Here is a 22547-nt window from a genome sequence, read left to right as displayed (position 1 = left end):
TATTCAGAGCATGGTGAATATCAAGACATCAATTTATAATAATATCTAGGTTAAGCTATGATAACGTAATTTGTGATGAGCGTCTAATCCAATTTTCTATTCCCATAATATTATCTATGAAGACGATGATGCTTATTTGATTACCTGTTTAGTGAAAAAAAAATATTATAATTCTCATGATTGCATCTGATGAGACATCGAAATGTACCTCTACCCGATGATGCTTATTTGATTACCTGTTTAGTGAAAAAAATATTATAATTCTCATGATTGCATCTGATGAGACATCGAAATGTACCTCTACTTCAGTATGATTTCAATTGTTTTTGGATTCCGTCAACATTGCTTCTTGCTGTATGAGTTCTTACACTAATCTTATCTCTCACGTCAAAGGACTGTCTCTCAATATGAGAGACAATCCTTCGTATCTTACATGTAAATTTGGTCTCACTGACTCTCTCATAATCTTTGTTTCAGGATAAAGGATTCTTCTCAGTGTTTATTATGAGAACATTAGAAGGTAAGAAACTTTAATGCAATACTTTGTATGTGTTTGATTATTCACATTCTAATCTAATCGAAGAGATGAATGACTAAGTAGAAACAAAATAGATTCTCTGGATGTCTGGCCATCCAAACTGATTCCAAAGGGGCAATAGCTCGAGCATCATGAGCACGTTACAATCTGGAAAAGAATATGGACAAAGTGTTACTTATTAAAATGAATAGCTTGAATAGGTTGTAATAATGACCATGTCTCTTTTGAAACAGGTACCTACCGTAAATGGGTAGGTACAACATTTTCCACATCCTGTCATGTGAATACTCGTACGGAAACGCTAACCCTGCTGAAAAGGGGTCACTAAGAGCTAAAGCTTGTAATAAAAGCTGTGACAAAGATATAATACGAGGGCCCCGATTGAAAGCTCCAGTCTTTTAATAAATAGCTCGGGTTTCGTCCCAAAGGGCCCATAACAGAGCGCGGTTTGGATTCAAGTCCGATACCATAAATTTCGAAACGTTCTGTACATAAAAAGTTATAGTCTAATATACAGAGGCAGACTAGACTGAGCATTTATTTTCAGTGAAGTTTCCACCTAGGGTTTTGGATTTGGGGCTTTTATAAAAATGTATTCCATTTCATACCCCAATATTCTAACCCTTTGGGAATGCGAATAGCCAATTTTGGGTACACACATTTGGCTATTCGCAGAATTTATCTTTTTTGAACGTTGCTATAAGCCTATCCTCTACTTGATTCCCTGGATAATTTTGTTTTAGATCGATAGATAACTACCTAGATAGAACTAGTAGATCCTGTGTAGATAGTAGGTATTGAACTTGACCATACTTGACATAAAACCCCCCCAATGTCTCTAGTCTCTTTTGTTGAAAGACACTCTTTGGGTTTCTGCAACAAAAATGGAGCAAAATAAACACTAATAGACTAAAAAGACATACTACAACTTCTTAATCACTACATAATCAATATAATCATAGCATCATAGAAAAACTGAAATCGGTACACAAGTGCCTTGGAACCATCAAACTTTTGGATTCCAAGAATCAAGATTATATGAAATCCATAGTAGCGTGTCCATAGTATTTCTTATAATTCTTAATTTTCTAATGAGATGAGGATTACTTTCTATTTTTTCAACACAAGTAAGGAAGTCAAAGTCTCCAAAAATTGAATAGCTAAAAAATTAAGTCCCTCAAAAGGCAGGACTGTTTAAGATATGGCCCCAGAAGGTCCATAAAGGGTAAAGGATTCAATGTTTGTCCGATAATAATTATACTAGAAATACTGAGGACTCTTAAATAAGATCTCACACTTATTGCACCTATCAAGGCTGCAAAAAGAAGTAAAAATTAGTACATAATGTATTTTTTTATTACGATTGCCACGTATGCTCGTACTACCTGAGCTATTTCAGCAAAAAAAATATATGAGAGGGGAATCCTCCACTTTTTTTACTGTGTTCAACCCCTGTTCCGTCCAATAGCTGAAAGTGGGAAAAATGTAAATTTTGCACACAAAAATCCTGGAGCTAGGCAAAATTTACACCCAAAGATCCACGATGTGAGAATTAATTTTATCGTAGACGTACGAGTATGTAGTAGGTAGGTCCCTTAATTCAGTTGCTTCGTCTGAAAATTGAAATTACGAGTTATGAGATGAGCGTTGTGGTTGCCAGATTTTCGGGCTTTCACGTCCCAATCGGTACTCTTTTCATAGAGGTCATCATTACTTATCTAGTTCTTCTACATCTTCGGAATCCACAATTTAGCAGATCTTGATCTTTGATCTCTACAAGCCACGCCCATCATTTACCTTGTGTACCGATCGGTGGCTACTGTTTCCAACCTGAATGTGGCTAACATCACTAACATGAGACTACTCAAGCCGGTGAACTTACACGCGTAGTTGGCTACCGTAATATGAATGTTCAACAAATGGTTTGAACACAGAAATATGAATAACTGTCCGTGCGATCATCGATATGCAGTCTTAACCACATATAATCACGTAATGATAGGGTACGTCGTAATGTTTGTAGGTTTTTTTCCCAAGCAACCTAATGAACATTTTAACATTAAGCTATATTATTTACATTTTTACAGAGAACTGGCAACCTACTTCGCCAAGTAGAATTCAGTTTATGTCCAAAAAATCTAAGAACATTGAAATAATAAATAATATCGTTGAACATTTATATGAATATTTGTTACATGTGATTATTCATAAATGTGATTGTTCGCTGAATAGGTACTTTACTTACTGTGTGTAAGTTCATAATTCATATATGTATTAAATTTAGAACAATTATATGTAAATTTGGTCTCACTGACTCTCTCATAATATTTGTTTCAGGATAAAGGATTCTTCTCAGTGTTTATTATGAGAACATTAGCAACTGAACATTAGAAGGTAAGAAACTTTAATGCAATACTTTGTATGTGTTTGATTATTTGCACTAGGTCGTGAGTTCGATTCCCTCCCGGGGCAGATTTTATCCCCAACAGATAAGATTCGTTCTCGGAACGGCTGGCTTTCTTCTATCCTGTCCTCCTCTCTTCGCTTTCGGGACGATAAGACCTTGGTAGGTAAAATTCCCTACCTATATCCAAACTCTTGAGAAAAAAAAAACGTTGTTTTGCTTCTGTACTTTCACATGATTCATATTTCATTTTAAATTTCAGAACTCACTCATAAGTAAACGTTCAAGTTCAAGCCAGGACCTTACGACTTAACCGACCTCGAATTCCTTTTTGATTATTTAAATTTTTGTTCAACAGTTTTATTAAAGTTTATTGCTTTCCTAAACTTTTACATCACGAGTAATCAAACTTTTGGATTCCAAGAATCAAGATTATATGAAATCCATAGTAGCGTGTCCATAGTATTTCTTATAATTCTTAATTTTCTAATAAGATGAGGATTACTTTCTATTTTTTCAACACAAAAATTCAGTCCCTCAAAAGGCAGGACTGTTTAAGATATGGCCCTAGAAGGTCCATAAAGGGTAAAGGATTCAATGTTTGTCCGATAATAATTATACTAGAAATACTGAGGACTCTTAATCTTAAATAAGATCTCACACTTATTGCACCAATCAAGGCTACCTTTCAATGTGTGCAATCAATGTTAGTTAAGAAAATTTAAATCTCAACTATAAGAAAACTGTCTCAGAAGCCCTAAACCGAAACCCTTATTCCAAGGATTCAATGTTTGTCCGATAATAATTATACTAGAAATACTGAGGACTCTTAAATAAGATCTCACACTTATTGCACCAATCAAGGCTGCCTTTCAATGTGTGCAATCAATGTTACTTAAGAAAATTTAAATCTCAACTTTAAGAAAACTGTCTCAGAAGCCCTAAACCGAAACCCTCATTCCCCCTTAAAACCGCCCCTAGCTGTTACCCCTGACTACCGGCTCTTGTACTTAATTGAATAAAATTAAAAGACAACACAGTTTGTCACAAGATACTATCAAGATAATACGAGGAGATATTTGATTATTTAAATTTCGTTAAAATCAAGAAGCTATTAAAATCAAAACTCATTAGACCACTAAGGAAAAGATGAGGGGGACCGAATTTTATGATAATTTCTTTTCCGACCATGTACAGGATGAGTCAAAGAGAGATGCTCCAAACCAGGTGAAAATTAACAAAAGAATGTAGGTAGGTAAAAATTAAACTAAATAAACGAGAATCTATTGGAACTGCAGGCTAAAAGGGACTGTTGGAAACAGTATTCGAGATGAACTGAAGATATCAGGAAACAGAGGGTCAATAGATCACAATTTATTATCATTACAAAAAAAATTAAACTAAATAAACGAGAATCTATTGGAACTGCAGGCTAAAAGGGACTGTTGGAAACAGTATTCGAGATGAACTAAAGATATCAGGAAACAGAGGGTCAATAGATCACAATTTATTATCATTACAAAATTTATTATCATTACAAAATGTAGTGCTATATGGGTCAGAGACATGGACATGTAGTTGTAGTGCTATATGGGTCAGAGACATGGACGCACATCCACTAATATGATTAGTGGATGTGCAATTTGCAAGTGCAATAGATTACGAGAAAATGTCAAAAACTGTGCCTCCAAGTTATTGGTATTGCAATACTCTGTCACAGTCACTCGGATCACTTGCTATCAAATAGATTACGAGAAAATGTCAAAAACTGTGCCTCCAAGTTATTAGTATTGCAATACTCTGTCACAGTCACTCGGATCACTTGCTATCGTCCACTAATATGATTAGTGGATGTGCAATTTGCAAGTGCAATAGATTACGAGAAAATGTCAAAAACTGTGCCTCCAAGTTATTAGTATAGTATTGCAATACTCTGTCAGTCACTCGGATCACTTGCTATCAGGTCCACCCTGTACATTCTAATCAAAACAAATCTTATCTTCTGATAGCTCCTCAAACATAATTATCTGGGCAACTTGTAAATGTTGAAAACTAGTAGCCGCTCTACACAGGCACTTTGATGATGAAGATTTTAGAAGACCATTTAAAATAATCAAACTATTAGTAGCCGCTCTACACAGGCACTTTGATGATGAAGATTTTAGAAGACCATTTAAAATAATCAAACTATTAAAATACGAAAGAAAAAAATCTCAAGAAATCCCATACTGGTTTCTAAATTATGGAACCCATTTGGAACCAATTAATCGGGCTAGTACCTATCATAAGCCTAATGCCCGGGGCTATAATACGATGGACATACATATCTCTTCCCCGAATTACTGAAACGTTAGGAAATCCCATACTGGTTTCTAAATTATGGAACCCATTTGGAACCAATTAATCGGGCTAGTACCTATCATAAGCCTAATGCCCGGGGCTATGATACGATGGACATACACATCTCTTCCCCGAATTACTGAAACGTTAGGTTTGGCAAGTATCTGGATTTGGACGTGTGTAGTAAATTATTCAAGAATTAGCCTCGTCAAGAGTTGACTGCTAAAGTGGTGTCCTTGGTTGAAAGGACAAAACTGGATGCTGGTTTGAAAACAACCTTTGCTAGTGCTTCAACACTACGGACAGAAGGTCGTTGGCGCCTTTGTAACTTTGTATTATTAACAAACACTATGCTTACTTTTGACATTTTTAATTTATGTAGGTTCCTATTATCTTTTCATTGTTATCTTTATTTCTTCAACTTTAGAACAAGTCAAGCGAGTATTTTTATTCATACATTTCTTCATTATAAATTATGGAACCCATTTGGAACCAATTAATCGGGCTAGTACCTATCATAAGCCTAATGCCCGGGGCTATAATACGATGGACATACACATCTCTTCCCCGAATTACTGAAACATTAGGATTGGCAAGTATCTGGATTTGGACGTGTGTAGTAAATTATTCAAGAATTAGCCTCGTCAAGAGTTGACTCCTAAAGTGGTGTCCTTGGTTGAAAGGACAAAACTGGATGCTGGTTTGAAAACAACCTTTGCTAGTGCTTCAACACTACGGACAGAAGGTCGTTGGCGCCTTTGTAACTTTGTATTATTAACAAACACTATGCTTACTTTTGACATTTTTAATTTATGTAGGTTCCTATTATCTTTTCAGTGTTATCTTTATTTCTTCAACTTTAGAACAAGTCAAGCGAGTATTTTTATTCATACATTTCTTCATTATTTTAACTCAAACTTTCTTCCACCTCACACTCTTCGCTCGTCTTTTAAAATTCATAAGAAACGGAGAAAAGTATAAAATTGAGTTAGGTTTTTCCTCAGAAAAAGTATAAAATAACTTGGAAATAAATTACCATAAGAAGAAATGATAATAAAAAAAGCCATTCGTCCCTGGAGAGGCATGAAAACCTTAACACAAGAGGAATTAACAAAACTGTCCTTCAAACGCGACATAACAATAACAGCTAACACACAATCAAGTTGTAACAATAACAGGTAACATTTCTTCCACCTCACACTCTTCGCTCGTCTTTTAAAATTCATAAGAAACGGAGAAAAGTATAAAATTGAGTTAGGTTTTTCCTCAGAAAGAGTATAAAGTAACTTGGAAATAAATTACCATAAGAAGAAATGATAATAAAAAAAGGCATTCGTCCCTGGAGAGGCATAAGAAAACCTTACCACAAGATAGGAATTAACAAAACTGTGCTTCAAACGCGATATAACAATAACAGCTAACACACAATCAAGTTGTAACAATAACAGGTAACACTCAAAGTTAGATTTAAATTAGCTGTCTCCCGAAGATAGTCCTCAGAAAGAGTATAAAGTAACTTGGAAATAAATTACCATAAGAAGAAATGATAATAAAAAAAGACATTCGTCCCTGGAGAGGCATGAAAACCTTAACACAAGATAGGAATTAACAAAACTGTCCTTCAAACGCGACATAACAATAACAGCTAACACACAATCAAGTTGTAACAATAGCAGGTAACACTCAAAGTTAGATTTAAATTAGCTGTCTCCCGAAGATAAAGCTCATTTCGTAGTAGAGATGTATGAAGAGTGAGTCATGAAGAAGAACCACTCAGTCAATCAATTAGATACGAACTCCGCATACCTATACCTACATGGAGTTGAAGATTGAGTTATACATGTTTTAGGATCTGACTCATTGAGTAGTCTACTGGTTTTGGAAAACATTCTAAATTCTTCTTTCTGCAGTTGTACGAGCATGGTAAATGTTATGCAATATGTGTATATTTTTGTGATTGTTTACTTCATTGTTTTCAATACTCGTATGTGTCTATATTAAATTTGTGTATTATTATGTGAAAAGAGTTGTTTTAGGCACTTTTTTCCATGACTCACTCACTCTTTATACATTTCAATTTTGTAACGAGCTGAGTATTGGGTGAAGCAAAATACAAGACTAAGTGTACTTGTAAACACAATCGAGTAAACGAACTCATTTCTAACGAGTGAGTTTCGTATTATTATGATCCTGTTTTTGATGTCAATGTTTATGTTGTTCTATAAATTCTATATGATGGTTATCTGCTTATGTGACAACACGGATCACGAGCTTGTAACACATGTTTGCCATAATACCTTTTATGTGATTCTTTTTCTCTTCGGCTTCATTTCTACTTATCTCATATGTTGCTTTCTTTATCATCAATTCTTGAACACTATCTATATTTCTAGTCTCGGCTTTTCTTTACGTGTGAATGATTAGCATCGGTGTAGTCTTTATACTCTTTATATCCTTTACCATCAATTCTTGAACACTATCTATATTTCTAGTCTCGGCTTTTCTTTACGTATGAATGATTAGCATCGGTGTAGTCTTTATACTCTTTATATCGTTGTCAATTCTTGAACACTATCTATATTTCTAGTCTCGGCTTTTCTTTACGTATGAATGATTAGCATCGGTGTAGTCTTTATATCGTTTCACAAACCATAACGTTGTGTCGCTAAGTTCACCAACACCTCATTGTGCACTTTCTTCTGCATGGTGACAAGTCGTGCTCTTCTCATTCTGTAAGGTTGACAGTGTCTTTATCTTTGTCTGAGAGTTCTGTGAATGCGCCAGGATGTGGCACAGTTGGGACACGTTCGTCAAAGAAACTGTCAAATATAACGGAGCTAAAATCTTTTCTATCTTCAAGACAAATTGGAGGGGGTTTAGTTTTTGGGATGCCTTCTTCATTAACTTGAGGTTCAATTTAAATTGTACTTTAGTGAATTCAGTGCATCATCCATCAGCAATAGCTACATATTGGCTTTCTGGTTTATGTCATTCACCAAGTTCCCAATTGTTCTTGTCATCAAGACAATAAAACTATCCTCTGATGATGCGACCCTTTATCTCTTTACCTTTTGTTGCTTGGTCCAAGTGTTTCATCAGTATATTGAGGTCAAAAGTATTTACACTCCGAAGTACGCTACTGACTTTCATGTATTGATTAATAGACAGATTTTCTTTTAAATCAAAAGAGCGACACAGATTTCCACCCGCCATGGAATACATAGTGTTTCCCATTAAAGCACAAGTCTTATCTTCAACTGCGAGTTCTGGGTGCTTTGGATAAGCTTCAGTGATTTATGGATGTTTCCTTTAGTTCTACAATGTTTTCCTTTTCCTTCGTTACACTCTTTCTCTTCTGTTCTTGACTGTTTATCTCTTCTTTGCTCCCTTCACAGTCTACCTTTCTTCTCCAGAAATGTTTCGTTGTTGAACATTTTTTAGTACTTCACTTTCAATGTTGAATTCCCATACAGGCTTCCCATCTTCTGAGATGTGAGAATTAATTTTATCGTAGACGTACGAGTATGTAGTAGGTAGGTCCCTTAATTCAGTTGCTTCGTCTGAAAATTGAAATTACTTACGAGTTATGAGATGAGCGTTGTGGTTGCCAGATTTTCGGGCTTTCACGTCCCAATCGGTACTCTTTTCATAGAGGTCATCATTACTTATCTAGTTCTAGCGTTGTGGTTGCCAGATTTTCGGGCTTTCACGTCCCAATCGGTACTCTTTTCATAGAGGTCATCATTACTTATCTAGTTCTTCTACAAAACATAGCTAGACAGAGACAGGCTGAGGACCTGGACAAGACAAAAGATGAAAATGGACCAATTTGAAAAAGAATGAATTAAATTGCTCCAAACAGAAAACAGAATAAAAAGTATTCCAAATACAAATAATAGCGTCACGAGTTGAAATCAGCTCAGTTGTTAGAGTACTTCTTCACTTTTAAGGTGATTTCAACACCCGACCTAATCAACTTTCCTCCAGACGTAGACATACTGAGGTACTTACTTTAGCAAATTGTATTTTGAATAAAAGGGAACTCCTCTTTTGCTACTTACTAGAAAGTAGAAATCATCACGCCAATGCTTACTAGAAAGCCAATGAAGCCATCACGTGCCAATGTGACATTGATGGAAAGAAAGTAAAAAGAAACTAGATTGAAGATTTATCAATGGAATGGGAGAAAATGATCTTTTCCAGCAAAATTGAGTTTCTCTGAGAATTGGATGGTGTGCAATTTGATGAAATGGCTTTCCTTACACTGCTGACTGTGGAATTGCTGATTTGCTGATATGATACGAGGCACCAAGTATGAAACTTTCGAGAAATTCATAACAACAACTTTAAAAATAAAATAATAATAAAAAAAAGCCTAGAACAGTCCAAAATTTTGTACACGAGTGGCAAAGAGCAGTGTAAATTCTGCACTGGAATAGCCTAGGCCTAGAGCAATGCAACTTTTGCACTCCAACAGGCAAGAACACTGCAAAATTCTGCTCTTAAAGATCCAAGAGCCGTGTAAATGTTGCACTGAAAGACTCAAACATACTGAAGAAATGTAAATTTTGAACATGAAAACCCACTGCCAGGAACAGTGCAAATTCTGAAGGACCGAAGATAAAGCTCATTTCGTAGTAGAGATGTGTGAAGAGTGAGTCATGAAGAAGAACCACTCAGTCAATCAATTAGATACGAACTCCGCACACCTATACGGAGTTGAAGATTGAGTTATACATGTTTTAGGATCTGACTCACTGAGTAGCAGTAGTCTACTGAAAAGAGTTGTTTTAGGCACTTTTTGACTCACTCACTCACTCTTTTTACAATTCAATTTTGTAACGAGCTGAGTATTGGGTGAAGCAAAATACAAGACTAAGTGTACTTGTAAACACAATCGAGTATTCAGTGCATCATCCATCAGCAATAGCTACATATTGGCTTTCTGGTTTATGTCATTCACCAAGTTCCCAATTGTTCTTGTCATCAAGACAATAAAACTATCCTCTGATGATGCGACCCTTTATCTCTTTACCTTTTGTTGCTTGGTCCAAGTGTTTCATCAGTATATTGTATTGAGGTCAAAAGTATTTACACTCCGAAGTACGCTACTGACTTTCATGTATTGATTAATAGATATAGGCACGAGGCAGAAGTAAATTATTACTTCAGGAAGTTTATGAAAATTTCGCCTCATGAAATAAAGAAGAGAAAATGTCGTGAAGGGAAAGCAAAGTGATGTGTTACGAAATGTCAGGTCTATCTGATTATTATTAAATATGTTTATATTAGACATCCTAGGTTATAAAGTTATGAAATAGGTAACTACAAAACTTAATACCATTATATGATACAATGGAACGTGTATCTATTGTATCATATAAAGGTAATAAGTTTTGTAGTTACCTATTTCATAACATTAGGTCTATCTGATACCTGATGAGCACACACACTCTCAGGTAGAACTGACTCTATCAGGTAGACCTGATCAGGTGTCAGTGTCTGGCTTAAAAGCAGACAAGAATCAACTAAATCCTGTCTTAGCCAGCGGGGATAGCACGTTGAATGCACCATTGCACCAGTTCCCAATGGATCACTGAAGGTAATCATCATTGCACGTGGTTGGTATGTGGATGGGTGAGCATCTGGGCTACCGTTTGCAGTTGGCTTTTCCCGGCCCCACTCAGGCTAGTGAGATTTCCCGGCCCCACTCAGGCTAGTGAGAATAAAGTGAGGAGGAGGCGGGTCGATTTTTCCGAAATGGAGGGTAAAATCCTTAGCAGTTTTAACCAATCTTTCTTAGAAGCATTGTTTAGCTTAGGATCCTCTTGTATTTATTCAGTGTCTGGCTTAAAAGCAGACAAGAATCAACTAAATCCTGTCTTAGCCAGCGGGGATAGCACGTTGAATGCACCATTGCACCAGTACCCAATGGATCACTGAAGGTAATCATCATTGCACGTGGATGGGTGACCATCTGGGCTACCGTTTGCAGTTGGCTTTTTCCGGCCCCACTCAGGCTAGTGAGAATAAAGTGAGGAGGAGGCGGGTAGATTTTTCCGAAATGGAGGGTAAAATCCTTAGCAGTTTTAACCAATCTTTCTTAGGAGCATAGTTTAGCTTAGGAAGGATCCTCTTGTATTTATATTACTTGTTGCTATAAAATAAAACATTAAACAAGAAATATTAAAAAAGTCTCTGGAGATCCCATAGGGTTTTATTGAGGATATCCCCTATTTTCCCTTCAAAATTCCTACCCGTAAACTACATCCCTGGCTTACTTAGAATGTATTATTGCTTCATTTTCTTAATGTTTATTGTCTGTAAAGTATGAAGTTGTTTTGTTTTTGCTGTCGTGTCAAAAGCTCTGACATAATTATGTTGCTGATAATGCTATTGCTAGTATAATGTGAGATGTAACTGTGTCTTATACTATCTTATTCACATACTTACTATGTACGAATATATGTAGGTACCTATGTATTAATGTATTATGTATACCAGTACATACATATGTGTAATTTTGTACGCTTTAGCTGTCTCTGACAGCAAAGATGTTTTGAAGAGCACATTTCCTTGTCAGTACAGACTGAGGCTGCACTTTTGTTAGAGATATGTACATATCTCTGTGTCTATTCACTTTGTCTGAACTGCATAAGAATATCTAATTCCAAAAGGGATTTTTCCTCGTAAAACATTCAAAGGTTGAGGAAGACTTGAAAGAGTAGTAGATGGAGAAGGGAAGAGACATATAGAAGTGTATGGAGAGGGTAAAGGAGGGTAGTACTGACAAAAAAAAATAATAATAAAATAAAAATTAAAATAAAATATAAAAAAAACAACAACAACAACAACAACAACGACACCACCATTGCCGACAACAATTAGGGAAAGGTGCAGTAAAAGAGGAAAGTATTAAATATTTAAATCACACAAGTAGGTAGGTACATATTGCACTTTTTCACAGCTAAAATTTATTTCTGCAATCTCAACCACAATCCCGGACACAAAAACACACCTGGAATGCTGAAAAATAAGCCATTTTCCCTCTATAATAGCTCCAAATAATATCTATGTGGGTAATGCTTCCGCAAAAAGAAGTAAAAATTAGTACATAATGTATTTTTTAATTACGATTGCCACGTATGCTCGTACTACCTGAGCTATTTCAGCAAAAAAATATATGAGAGGGGAATCCTCCACTTTTTTTTACTGTGTTTAACCCCTGTTCGGTCCTATAGCTGAAAGTGGGAAAAATGTAAATTTTCCACACAAAAATCCTGGAGCTAGGCAAAATTTACACCCAAAGATCCACAAGTTTTGCACTCAAACAGACAGGAACAGTGCAAAATTTTGCACTCAAAGAGCCTAGAACAGTCCAAAATTTTGTACACGAGTGGCAAAGAGCAGTGTAAATTCTGCACTGGAATAGCCTAGGCCTAGAGCAATGCAACATTTGCACTCCAACAGGCAAGAACACTGCAAAATTCTGCTCTTAAAGAGCCAAGAGCCGTGTAAATGTTGCACTCAAACATACTGAAGAAATGTAAATTTTGAACATGAAAACCCACTGACAGGAACAGTGCAAATTCTGAAGGGACCTAGGGCAGTGCAAAATTTTGCACACAACTGGCCCGGAGCATTAGACCAGTCTCCATTGAATGACATTAAGAGGGAAAAAAACTGAACATAATGTAAAAAAAAAGTACTACAAGGCGAAGAAAAGGGGCAGAATGGGAGAGAGCGAGGGAGAAAAAAGCACACATGTTTCATATAGGAAAAGGGTATAGAGCGATATAAAACATGGGAATATACGGGAAGTAATGTATGTAGAAAAACAAGGTAAAGTGCTTTTTATATGTACGAGGGGAAAAAAGTAAAAAATATACATAAAAACTCGATCTAATGTATTTTGTATCCATAAAAAAGAAGGGGAGCCTAGGAGTGTGAGGGGAAATTTAGAGAAAGAGAGAAAGAAAGAAGGGAGGGAGAGAGAAAGTGTAGGTACTTATAAGCCCATATTCAGCCCGAATCCTACATGTAAAGTGCAAAGGGAAAGAGAAAGCTAGATGGTAAGGAGGGAGGAAGATAAAGTGAAAGTGGGAGAGAAAAAAGAGAAAGCGTAAAGCGAAAAAAATGGGAGAGAGAAATTGAAGAATAAATAGAGCAGATGTGAGAGAGCAACAACATAAAACGGAAGAGGGAGAGAGGGGGAGAGAGAGGGAGAGAGAGAGAGAAAACGCGGATGTGAAAAAGTAGAAATTAAAGCGGAAGAATAAGAGAAAATGTAGAGAAAAAGTAAAGGAAGAGATAAATAAAAATCTGAAAGGAGGGAGAGAGTAGAGAGCAGAAGAGGGAGACATGTTGAGAAAAAGAAGGGAGGGGCGAGAGTAGAGTCCTCGTATTGCAGTTTCAGCTTTGATTAAATGACATAGTACATATGTAGGTACAATGTCAGTCACTTTGTACGGGATCTATTTTTGTACTCATGTCCAACCTATAATTATTTTAAGTCACTTCAAAGGTATTCAAACTCGGGACTGTATTTGCCTCTCAAATCACAAATTGAAAGCCCTTCATAGAGCAGAAGAGCTTTCAGAAAGCTGAATCGTGTGGGTTTCCAAGTTTCCATTGTTCTCTCTAAATACTCTGAAAGTTTCTGCACTAAATTTACTAGATTACTTTTCTCGTTAAGCCCCTTGCTTGGCCTTTACTAATCCACTCTGTTATCACAACTCTATCAATGTTTTAGTGGTTCATTTTGTCACAGCAGGATGTCTCTCAATTTTCATCAACAGTTTATCTTAGAGCTTAACTCTCCTGGGTGTAGCCTTCCTTCAGCATGATAGATTGAAGCATTTGAGTGTGATGGGTAAATAGACAGTCTTGTGATCTTCTTTGATAGCAATATTTCTTTTATCTCTATTCTTTGTGTCTAGACTTTTATCAGCAAGGTCGTATATCAGAATGAAGTATTTCGTTTGAAGGACTCTACTATTACTACTACTGTTTCTGATACGAGAGTAGAGTCCTCGTATTGCAGTTTCAGCTTTGATTAAATTACATAGTACATAGGTACAATGTCAGTCACTTTGTACGGGATCTATTTTTCTACTCATGTCCAACCTGTAATTATTTTCAAGTCACTTCAAAGGTATTCAAACTCGGGATTGTATTTGGCTCTCAAATCACAACTTGAAAGCCCTTCATAGAGCAGAGGACCTTTCAGAAAGCTGAATTGTGTGGGTTTCCAATTTTCCATTGTTCTCTCTAAATACTCTGAAAGTTTCTGCACTAAATTTACTACATTACTTTTCTTGTTAAGCCCCTTGCTTGGCCTTTACTAATCCACTCTGTCATCACAACTCTATCAATGTTTTAGTGGTTCATTTTGTCACAGCAGGATGTCTCTCAATTTTCATCAACAGTTTATCTTTAAGCTTAACTCTCCTGGGTGTAGCCTTCCTTCAGCATGATAGATTGAAGCATTTGAGTGTGATGGGGTTTCTCGTTAAGCCCCTTGCTTGGCCTTTACTAATCCACTCTGTTATCACAACTCTATCAATGTTTTAGTGGTTCATTTTGTCACAGCGGGATGTCTCTCAATTTTCATCAACAGTTTATCTTTAAGCTTAACTCTCCTGGGTGTAGCCTTCTTTCAGCATGATAGATTGAAGCATTTGAGTGTGATGGGTAAATAGACAGTCTTGTGATCTTCTTTGATAGCAATATTTCTTTTATCTCTATTCTTTATGTCTAGACTTTTATCAGCAAGGTCGTATATCAGGATGAAGTATTTCGTTTGAAGGACTCTACTATTACTACTACTGTTGCTGTTTCTGATATTAGTTTCTTTTTAGGGAAATATGTCCAAGAGTGGGCCTCGACTTCTAAAACTGCTGCAATAATATCTGGCTCCTTCTACCTTTAGTTTTGACTGCTGGGGTAAAGGGACTTTTAAGTCTCATTCGAGCAGGATAAACAAGTTATATTCTATTTATTCCGTTTTTTACCCATATAGTCTTTTCCATGTTTACTAGACCGTAGTGCGGATTTTTCACTCCCTTGAGAACGTCAATGTCAAGTGTCATCTCATCAAATTTGTATTGAGACGTACGAACGACAAAAGCAAAAGAGCATAAAAAAGTTATATCGTGTTATCACGATTTTATATTTTTTAGCACAGAAAAAAAGCGCTTCAGGTGATTTTTATATTTTCGTCTGCTCCCCTGTTTTCCTGATAAGAATTGCTGACTCAACTGTACGTTGTGATCGTGTTATCACGATTTTATATTTTTTAGCACAGAAAAAAAGCGCTTCAGGTGATTTTTATATTTTCGTCTGCTCCCCTGTTTTCCTTATAAGAATTGCTGACTCAACTGTACGTTGTAAAAGTGTCAGCACCAATTTTATTTTTCATTACTTTTTATGTATTTTTATTTATACCTAAGTATTTTTATATTTTTCATCAATTTTTTTATCTTCCTCCATCTTTTAATACCAACATTACTATCGTTCTCTTTCGAGAAAAATAACAATCCTCGGAGTGATGACTGAAAATAAGTCCACCATCGGCATCACTACTTTTAAGTTGAGGTGACACTTTGACTTAGAACTTTTGAAGTATGGGCAAATCAAACAATCTAGTTAACCTCGGAGTGATGACTGAAAATAGGTTGGGATTTGAAAATAGTTAAGTCCACCATCGGCATCGCTACTTATAAGTTGAGGTGACACTTTGACTTAGAACTTTTGAAGTATGGGCAAATCAAACAATCTAGTTGCTGACTTGAAGCTTTTCCTTAATCAAAACAGGCACGTATTTTCAAGGCACTCTCGAATTTGAAAGGAAATTTTCTTTAGGATAAGCAGAAACATGGAGTTTTCCCAACGAGTCGATGTGAGAGGAATAACTTTTGGGCGAAGAAGACTTAAGAGCATCTCGAAATGAATTAAAAAGCTATCTTGTTCATGAGGAAGGAAATTTGTATTCAGGAAACGTAGGATTTTCTGCGGCAAATGATAAAACAACATTAGCGTTGTGCTGATGAAAACATTAAGGCGAAAAGAATTCCGATATGCATTCCTTTCTTTGGTATTTCATTTCAAGGAAATATTCGAAAATATTATACGAAATGGCTTGAATTAAAAAGCTATCTTGTTCATGAGGAAGGAAATTTGTATTCAGGAAACGTAGGATTTTCTGCGGCAAATGATAAAACAACATTAGAGTTGTGCTGATGAAAACATTAAGGCGAAAAGAATTCCGATATGCATTTCTTTCTTTGGTATTTCATTGGAAGGAAATATTCGAAAATATTTGACAAAATGGCTGGACCTAAATGACCCATCTGTATGTCAAAATTATGTATATGTAATTGGAAAAAACGTGTTCTGGCACTAAAACTGACCGTCGAAAATTTGACCCGATTACTTTCCTTCATATAGGATAAGGAAAGTAAAACTTTATGTTTTCTGCATAGGTAACGAAAAGTTAAAACTGACCACGTTCATTAGTTGGCAGTTACCAGAGATTCTCCGTACCGATTTGCTCCACATTAAACGGGAGACTGATGAAATCATTATGTATCACGAACGCCCTTTCTGGTATCAAATTCTTCTGTCACGAATAAATAATAATTAACACTCTCCATTAAACTATAAGGAAAAAACTGGTGATATTATTAAGGAGTGAACTAGTTTCGTACTTCTCTTGAGGACATCACCAGAAAAAGCCCTAAGCTCTGTTACCAATTTGCCAACGAGCTAAAAATTAATTGAAGCATACTCACCTTCAGAGAAAATTAAAGCATGCCTGTAACAGAGACGAAAGAAGATTCATTAGTTATTAGTTAAAGGTCAGGTTCACTATCACTTCTATAACGTGCAATGTACACAATATGCTATGTACTAGGCCAGCCACTCACTATCAGGTAGACCTGAAAGGTACGGCTGAAAAGGTCCATCTGTCAGGTGTAACTGATACCTGATGAGCACACTGGCCTAGCGCCCTAGGTAAATAGATATTTATTAGGTGTATCAAACATCAGCTGATGTGTAACCGATGTTAAATTCTTTCCAAAGTAGGTGGTAAAGAGCCAAAAAGTAAAACGTCGATTAGTACAATAACAGGTCACAACTTTGGGATTATTTCGTTTAACCAACAAGCCAAGAGGCTAACCTGTAAATAAGATTTATTAACTGTCATTAAATGGTAAATAATATGTATATTGTATAAACTCTTATATTTAGTTATACATAGAAGAGTTCAAGATCTCATAGAGAGTTTTCAGTTGGATACAGTATAAAATTATTCATATCCCACTTTGTTTGGTATAGTTTGTACGTTGTGAAAGTGTCAGCACCAATTTTATTTTTCATTACTTTTTATGTATTTTTATTTATACCTAAGTATTTTTATATTTTTCATCAATTTTGTTATCTTCCTCCATCTTTTAATACCAACATTACTATCGTTCTCTTTCGAGAAAAATAACAAACTTCGGAGCGATGACTGAAAATAGGTTGGGATTTGAAAATAGTTAAGTCCACCATCGGCATCGCTACTTATAAGTTGAGGTGACACCTTGACTTAGAACTTTTGAAGTATGGGCAAATCAAACAATCTAGTTGCTGACTTGAAGCTTTTCCTTAATCAAAACAGGCACGTATTTTCAAGGCACTATCGAATTTGAAAGGAAATTTTCTTTAGGATAAGCAGAAACATGGAGTTTTCCCAACGAGTCGATGTGAGAGGAATAACTTTTGGGCGAAGAAGACTTAAGAGCATCTCGAAATGAATTAAAAAGCTATCTTGTTCATGAGGAAGGAAATTTGTATTCAGGGAACGTAGGATTTTCTGCGGCAAATGATAAAACAACATTAGAGTTGTGCTGATGAAAACATTAAGGCGAAAAGAATTCCGATATGCATTTCTTTCTTTGGTATTTCATTGGAAGGAAATATTCGAAAATATTTGACAAAATGGCTGGACCTAAATGACCCATCTGTATGTCAAAATTATGTATATGTAATTGGAAAAAACGTGTTCTGGCACTAAAACTGACCGTCGAAAATTTGACCCGATTACTTTCCTTCATATAGGATAAGGAAAGTAAAACTTTATGTTTTCTGCATAGGTAACGAAAAGTTAAAACTGACCACGTTCATTAGTTGGCAGTTACCAGAGATTCTCCGTACCGATTTGCTCCACATTAAACGGGAGACTGATGAAATCATTATGTATCACGAACGCCCTTTCTGGTATCAAATTCTTCTGTCACGAATAAATAATAATTAACACTCTCCATTAAACTATAAGGAAAAAACGGGTGATATTTTAAGGAGTGAACTAGTTTCGTACTTCTCTTGAGGACATCACCAGAAAAAGCCCTAAGCTCTGTTACCAATTTGCCAACGAGCTAAAAATTAATTGAAGCATACTCACCTTCAGAGAAAATTAAAGCATGCCTGTAACAGAGACGAAAGAAGATTCATTAGTTATTAGTTAAAGGTCAGGTTCACTATCACTTCTATAACGTGCAATGTACACAATATGCTATGTACTAGGCCAGCCACTCACTATCAGGTAGACCTGAAAGGTACGGCTGAAAAGGTCCATCTGTCAGGTGTAACTGATACCTGATGAGCACACTGGCCTAGCGCCCTAGGTAAATAGATATTTATTAGGTGTATCAAACATCAGCTGATGTGTAACCGATGTTAAATTCTTTCCAAAGTAGGTGGTAAAGAGCCAAAAAGTAAAAGGTCGATTAGTACAATAACAGGTCACAACTTTGGGACTATTTCGTGTAACCAACAAGCCAAGATGCTAACCAGTAAATAAGTTTTATTAACTGTCATTAAATGGTAAATAATATGTATATTGTATAAACTCTTATATTTAGTTATACATAGAACAGTTCAAGATCTCATAGAGAGTTTTCAGTTGGATACAGTATAAAATTATTATTAAAATTATTCAAATCCCACTTTGTTTGGTATAGTTTCTTCTTCTTCTTCTTCTTCTTCTTCTTCTTCTTCTTCTTCTTCTTCTTCTTCTTCTTCTTCTTCTTCAAGATAATTTAAGGTACCCATAATTTGAATGGCCACCGCCATACAAAATCATTTGACCTCTGGGGCTGGGTTAGTAGAAGAAAGTGAAAGATGAGAAAAAACACAGTCGATGGAAGAAAAAGTGAATTTATTAAAGGAGTTTAGAGTTTTTTTTTCCAAAGTTTGTTTTGACTTGAATTTGAACGCTCTTGCTCAAGTGTTTGGTAAGAGAGCAGTTTAATGTTTAAGTTTTGGAGGCCCATCAGAAGTAAGTAGAAGAAAGTCAAAGATGGGAAAAAAACACAGTCGATGGAAGAAAAAGTGAATTTATTAAAGGAGTTTAGAGTTTTTTTTTTTCCAAAGTTTGTTTAGACTTGAATTTGAACGCTCTTGCTCAAGTGTTTGGTAAGAGAGCAGTTTAATGTTTGAAGTTTTGGAGGCCCATCAGACGAAGTTATAACAATCTCCAACAGCACTTTAGTATACACGCAATGTAGCGCTGAGGATCATTACTGAAGTTTTTGTTGAAAACTTTTGGGCCTAATCGTAAAATGACCCATTTGCTGTTTATAATAATACCGAGCTGGCCAGACTACATTGGGTCACCCGGTATGTCACGTGAACCATCAAGAAACATAAATCAAAGCGTTACCTGACATCGCATGGATTTTTCAATAGTAATAATGAAGAAACTTTCGGGCTTGGTTACCTATTGATTCTAACGTCAGGTCAGACCTAGAAGTTCAATCTATCGAACAAATCTCTCTCCTCTCTGTATCCAATATTGGAAATTTCAACAATGAAATTTCTCAGAGATATGTACCTACTGGAAAAGATTTAATTTAAGCTGTGTCCACACATAGTCTACGGCCGTCGATTGACGAAGTGAATCTATGTTGTCGAGGTAGTGTGGACGGTTTCAGTCGACATCGACCGACGTCAGTCGACGATGCGTGGATTTGTGAACACAGCTTTAGAATAAGGTACCAATAACCTTTGAAAAATCGATCTCTTCAGCCTTTCTAGGAAGTTATGGTTGCTTTACAGCTGATTGTTGATTCTAACGTCAGGTCAGACCTAGAAGTTCAATCTATCGAACAAATCTCTCTCCTCTCTGTATCTAATATTGGAAATTTCAACAACGAAATTTCTTAGAGATATGTACCTACTGGAAAAGATTTAATTTAAGCTGTGTCCACACACAGTCTACGGCCGTCGATTGACGTAGTGAATCTATCTATGTTGTCGAGGCAGTGTGGACGGTTTCAGTCTTTCAGTCAACATCAACCGACGTCAGTCGACGATGTGTGGATTTGTGAACACAGCTTTAGAATAGGTACCAATAACCTTTGAAAAGTCGATCTCTTCAGCCTTTCTGTTATGGTTGCTTTACAGATGATTCAACGAATATTGAACACTAAATTTTCCCCCCAAGGATCCTTAAAGAAGGAAAGATTAGAATCAGCAATAGAAAAGAGACTTTGTTGTCTCATTTGGAAGCCCATTTAGTATACCTACGAGTATATGACGCTTTATTTTTACCTATTCCAAACAAGAAAACTCCTATAATCTATTTCGTATTACTGAGCGAGAGAAGTGAACTTAAAGAAGGAAAGATTAGAATCAGCAATAGAAAAGAGACTTTGTTGTCTCATTTGGAAGCCCATTTAGTACCTACGAGTATATAAGCATGACGCTTTATTTTTACCTATTCCAAACAATAAAACTCCTATAATCTATTTCGTATTACTGAGCGAGAGAAGTGATCTTAAAGAAGGAAAGATTAGAATCAGCAATAGAAAAGAGACTTTGTTGTCTCATTTGGAAGCCCATTTAGTACCTACGAGTATATAAGTCATGCTTTATTTTTACCTATTCCAAACAATAAAACGCCTATAATCTATTTCGTATTACTGAGCGAGAGAAGTGAATTGGACATCCCTATACTTTGTACTAGACCTTGCTATAAATGCAGCGCTCAACAATACCAAACAGCCTGCAGTCATGATGTGGCATAGGATTTTACTTTCATTCCAATTGTTGCCTGTTGTTATGTTCCTTCATCAATTTACTTTTAATAACTAGTTTCCCATACAGCAAGAACACACACATAACACAGTGATTCAATTGGAGAAAGTTTTTTTTCGGTATTGTAATACTATCACTACTACATATCGCGCTACAGGGTGATTTTGAAATATCGCCCAACATATCCATTCCACCCACATATCTGACTGGGGGCGTTAAACAGGGAGTAGACCAGCTTAGTCTGGCTGGGCGATTTTAAACAGGGAGGATACCAGCCTGAAATTTCCCTTGCTAAAGAAATCCTTCATCAATTTACTTTTAATAACTAGTTTCCCATACAGCAAGAACACACACATAACACAGTGATTCAATTGGAGAAAGTTTTTTTCGGTATTGTAATACTATCACTACTACATATCGCGCTACAGGGTGATTTTGAAATATCGCCCAACATATCCATTCACCCACATATCTGACTGGGGGACGTTAAACAGGGAGTAGACCAGCTTAGTCTGGCTGGGCGATTTTAAACAGGGAGGACACCAGCCCTGAAATTTCCCTTGCTAAAGAAATAGCGAAGGCTGGGTGCAAAAGGCATCCACTTGTAAAAACTTTGTAGCCCAAATTAAATGTCAGATCAAAAGCAATAACTCTACCTGCTGCTGTCCCAGCTTAGCAAAGGCTGCTGAAGCCCAAAAGCTACAGCTGAAGAGCTGACCCCGTCTGAACACAGGAAAAAGGCGAAAAAGAAGACCCACATACCTGATCCAAAGGCTAGGCCAATGTAAACGTGTCCAAAATCAGTTGCTTTGGTTTTATTTCAAAGTGTGGTTCCGGACATAAAGTCATCGCCATTTTGATACTTCAGCGACTTTATGACTTTCATTTTCTCAACTTTATGTAAAACGTTTTAAAGGTCTCAAATATTTATCAAGTTACAAATGGATTAAAGTGCATACAATGTACAATAAGTACATGTATGGGAAAAGCATAGCAAAATGTTGATACTTCAGCGAATAAGAGAACACGATAGTTGAGCTTAAATTGAACAAAATTTAATCATTGACTTTTTCAATTTCACGCTATGTGATGTCTTGATGATATTTTAGATCTACTCTTACCTAATAAGCCATCTTATGTGAGCAGCCCGTACCGGAATAAAATTTCCGAAACTTGAATTAC

General features: G+C 36.1%; 2 long non-coding RNA genes across 2 annotated transcripts in view; one reads left to right on the top strand and one right to left on the bottom strand.

Moving 5' to 3' along the window:
• Positions 1-22547, bottom strand: part of LOC113465510 — a 32443-nt gene that overhangs the window by 8595 nt on the left and 1301 nt on the right. The window contains exon 2 of the long non-coding RNA XR_003390200.1: positions 18730-18752. This is a non-coding gene — a long non-coding RNA (uncharacterized LOC113465510). The remainder of the gene's footprint in view (positions 1-18729; positions 18753-22547) is intronic.
• The window catches only part of LOC108254594, a 100156-nt gene continuing 80483 nt past the window's right edge, over positions 2875-22547 (top strand). Inside the window, exon 1 of the long non-coding RNA XR_001809919.2 lies at positions 2875-2932. This is a non-coding gene — a long non-coding RNA (uncharacterized LOC108254594). The remainder of the gene's footprint in view (positions 2933-22547) is intronic.

This window comes from Diaphorina citri, unplaced genomic scaffold (genome assembly GCF_000475195.1).
Source record: "Diaphorina citri unplaced genomic scaffold, Diaci psyllid genome assembly version 1.1 scaffold119, whole genome shotgun sequence".
In the NCBI taxonomy this organism is placed as follows: Eukaryota; Metazoa; Arthropoda; class Insecta; order Hemiptera; family Psyllidae; genus Diaphorina; species Diaphorina citri.
Note: the sequence above shows the minus strand (reverse complement) of the source record. Positions and strands in the feature narration are given on the sequence as shown.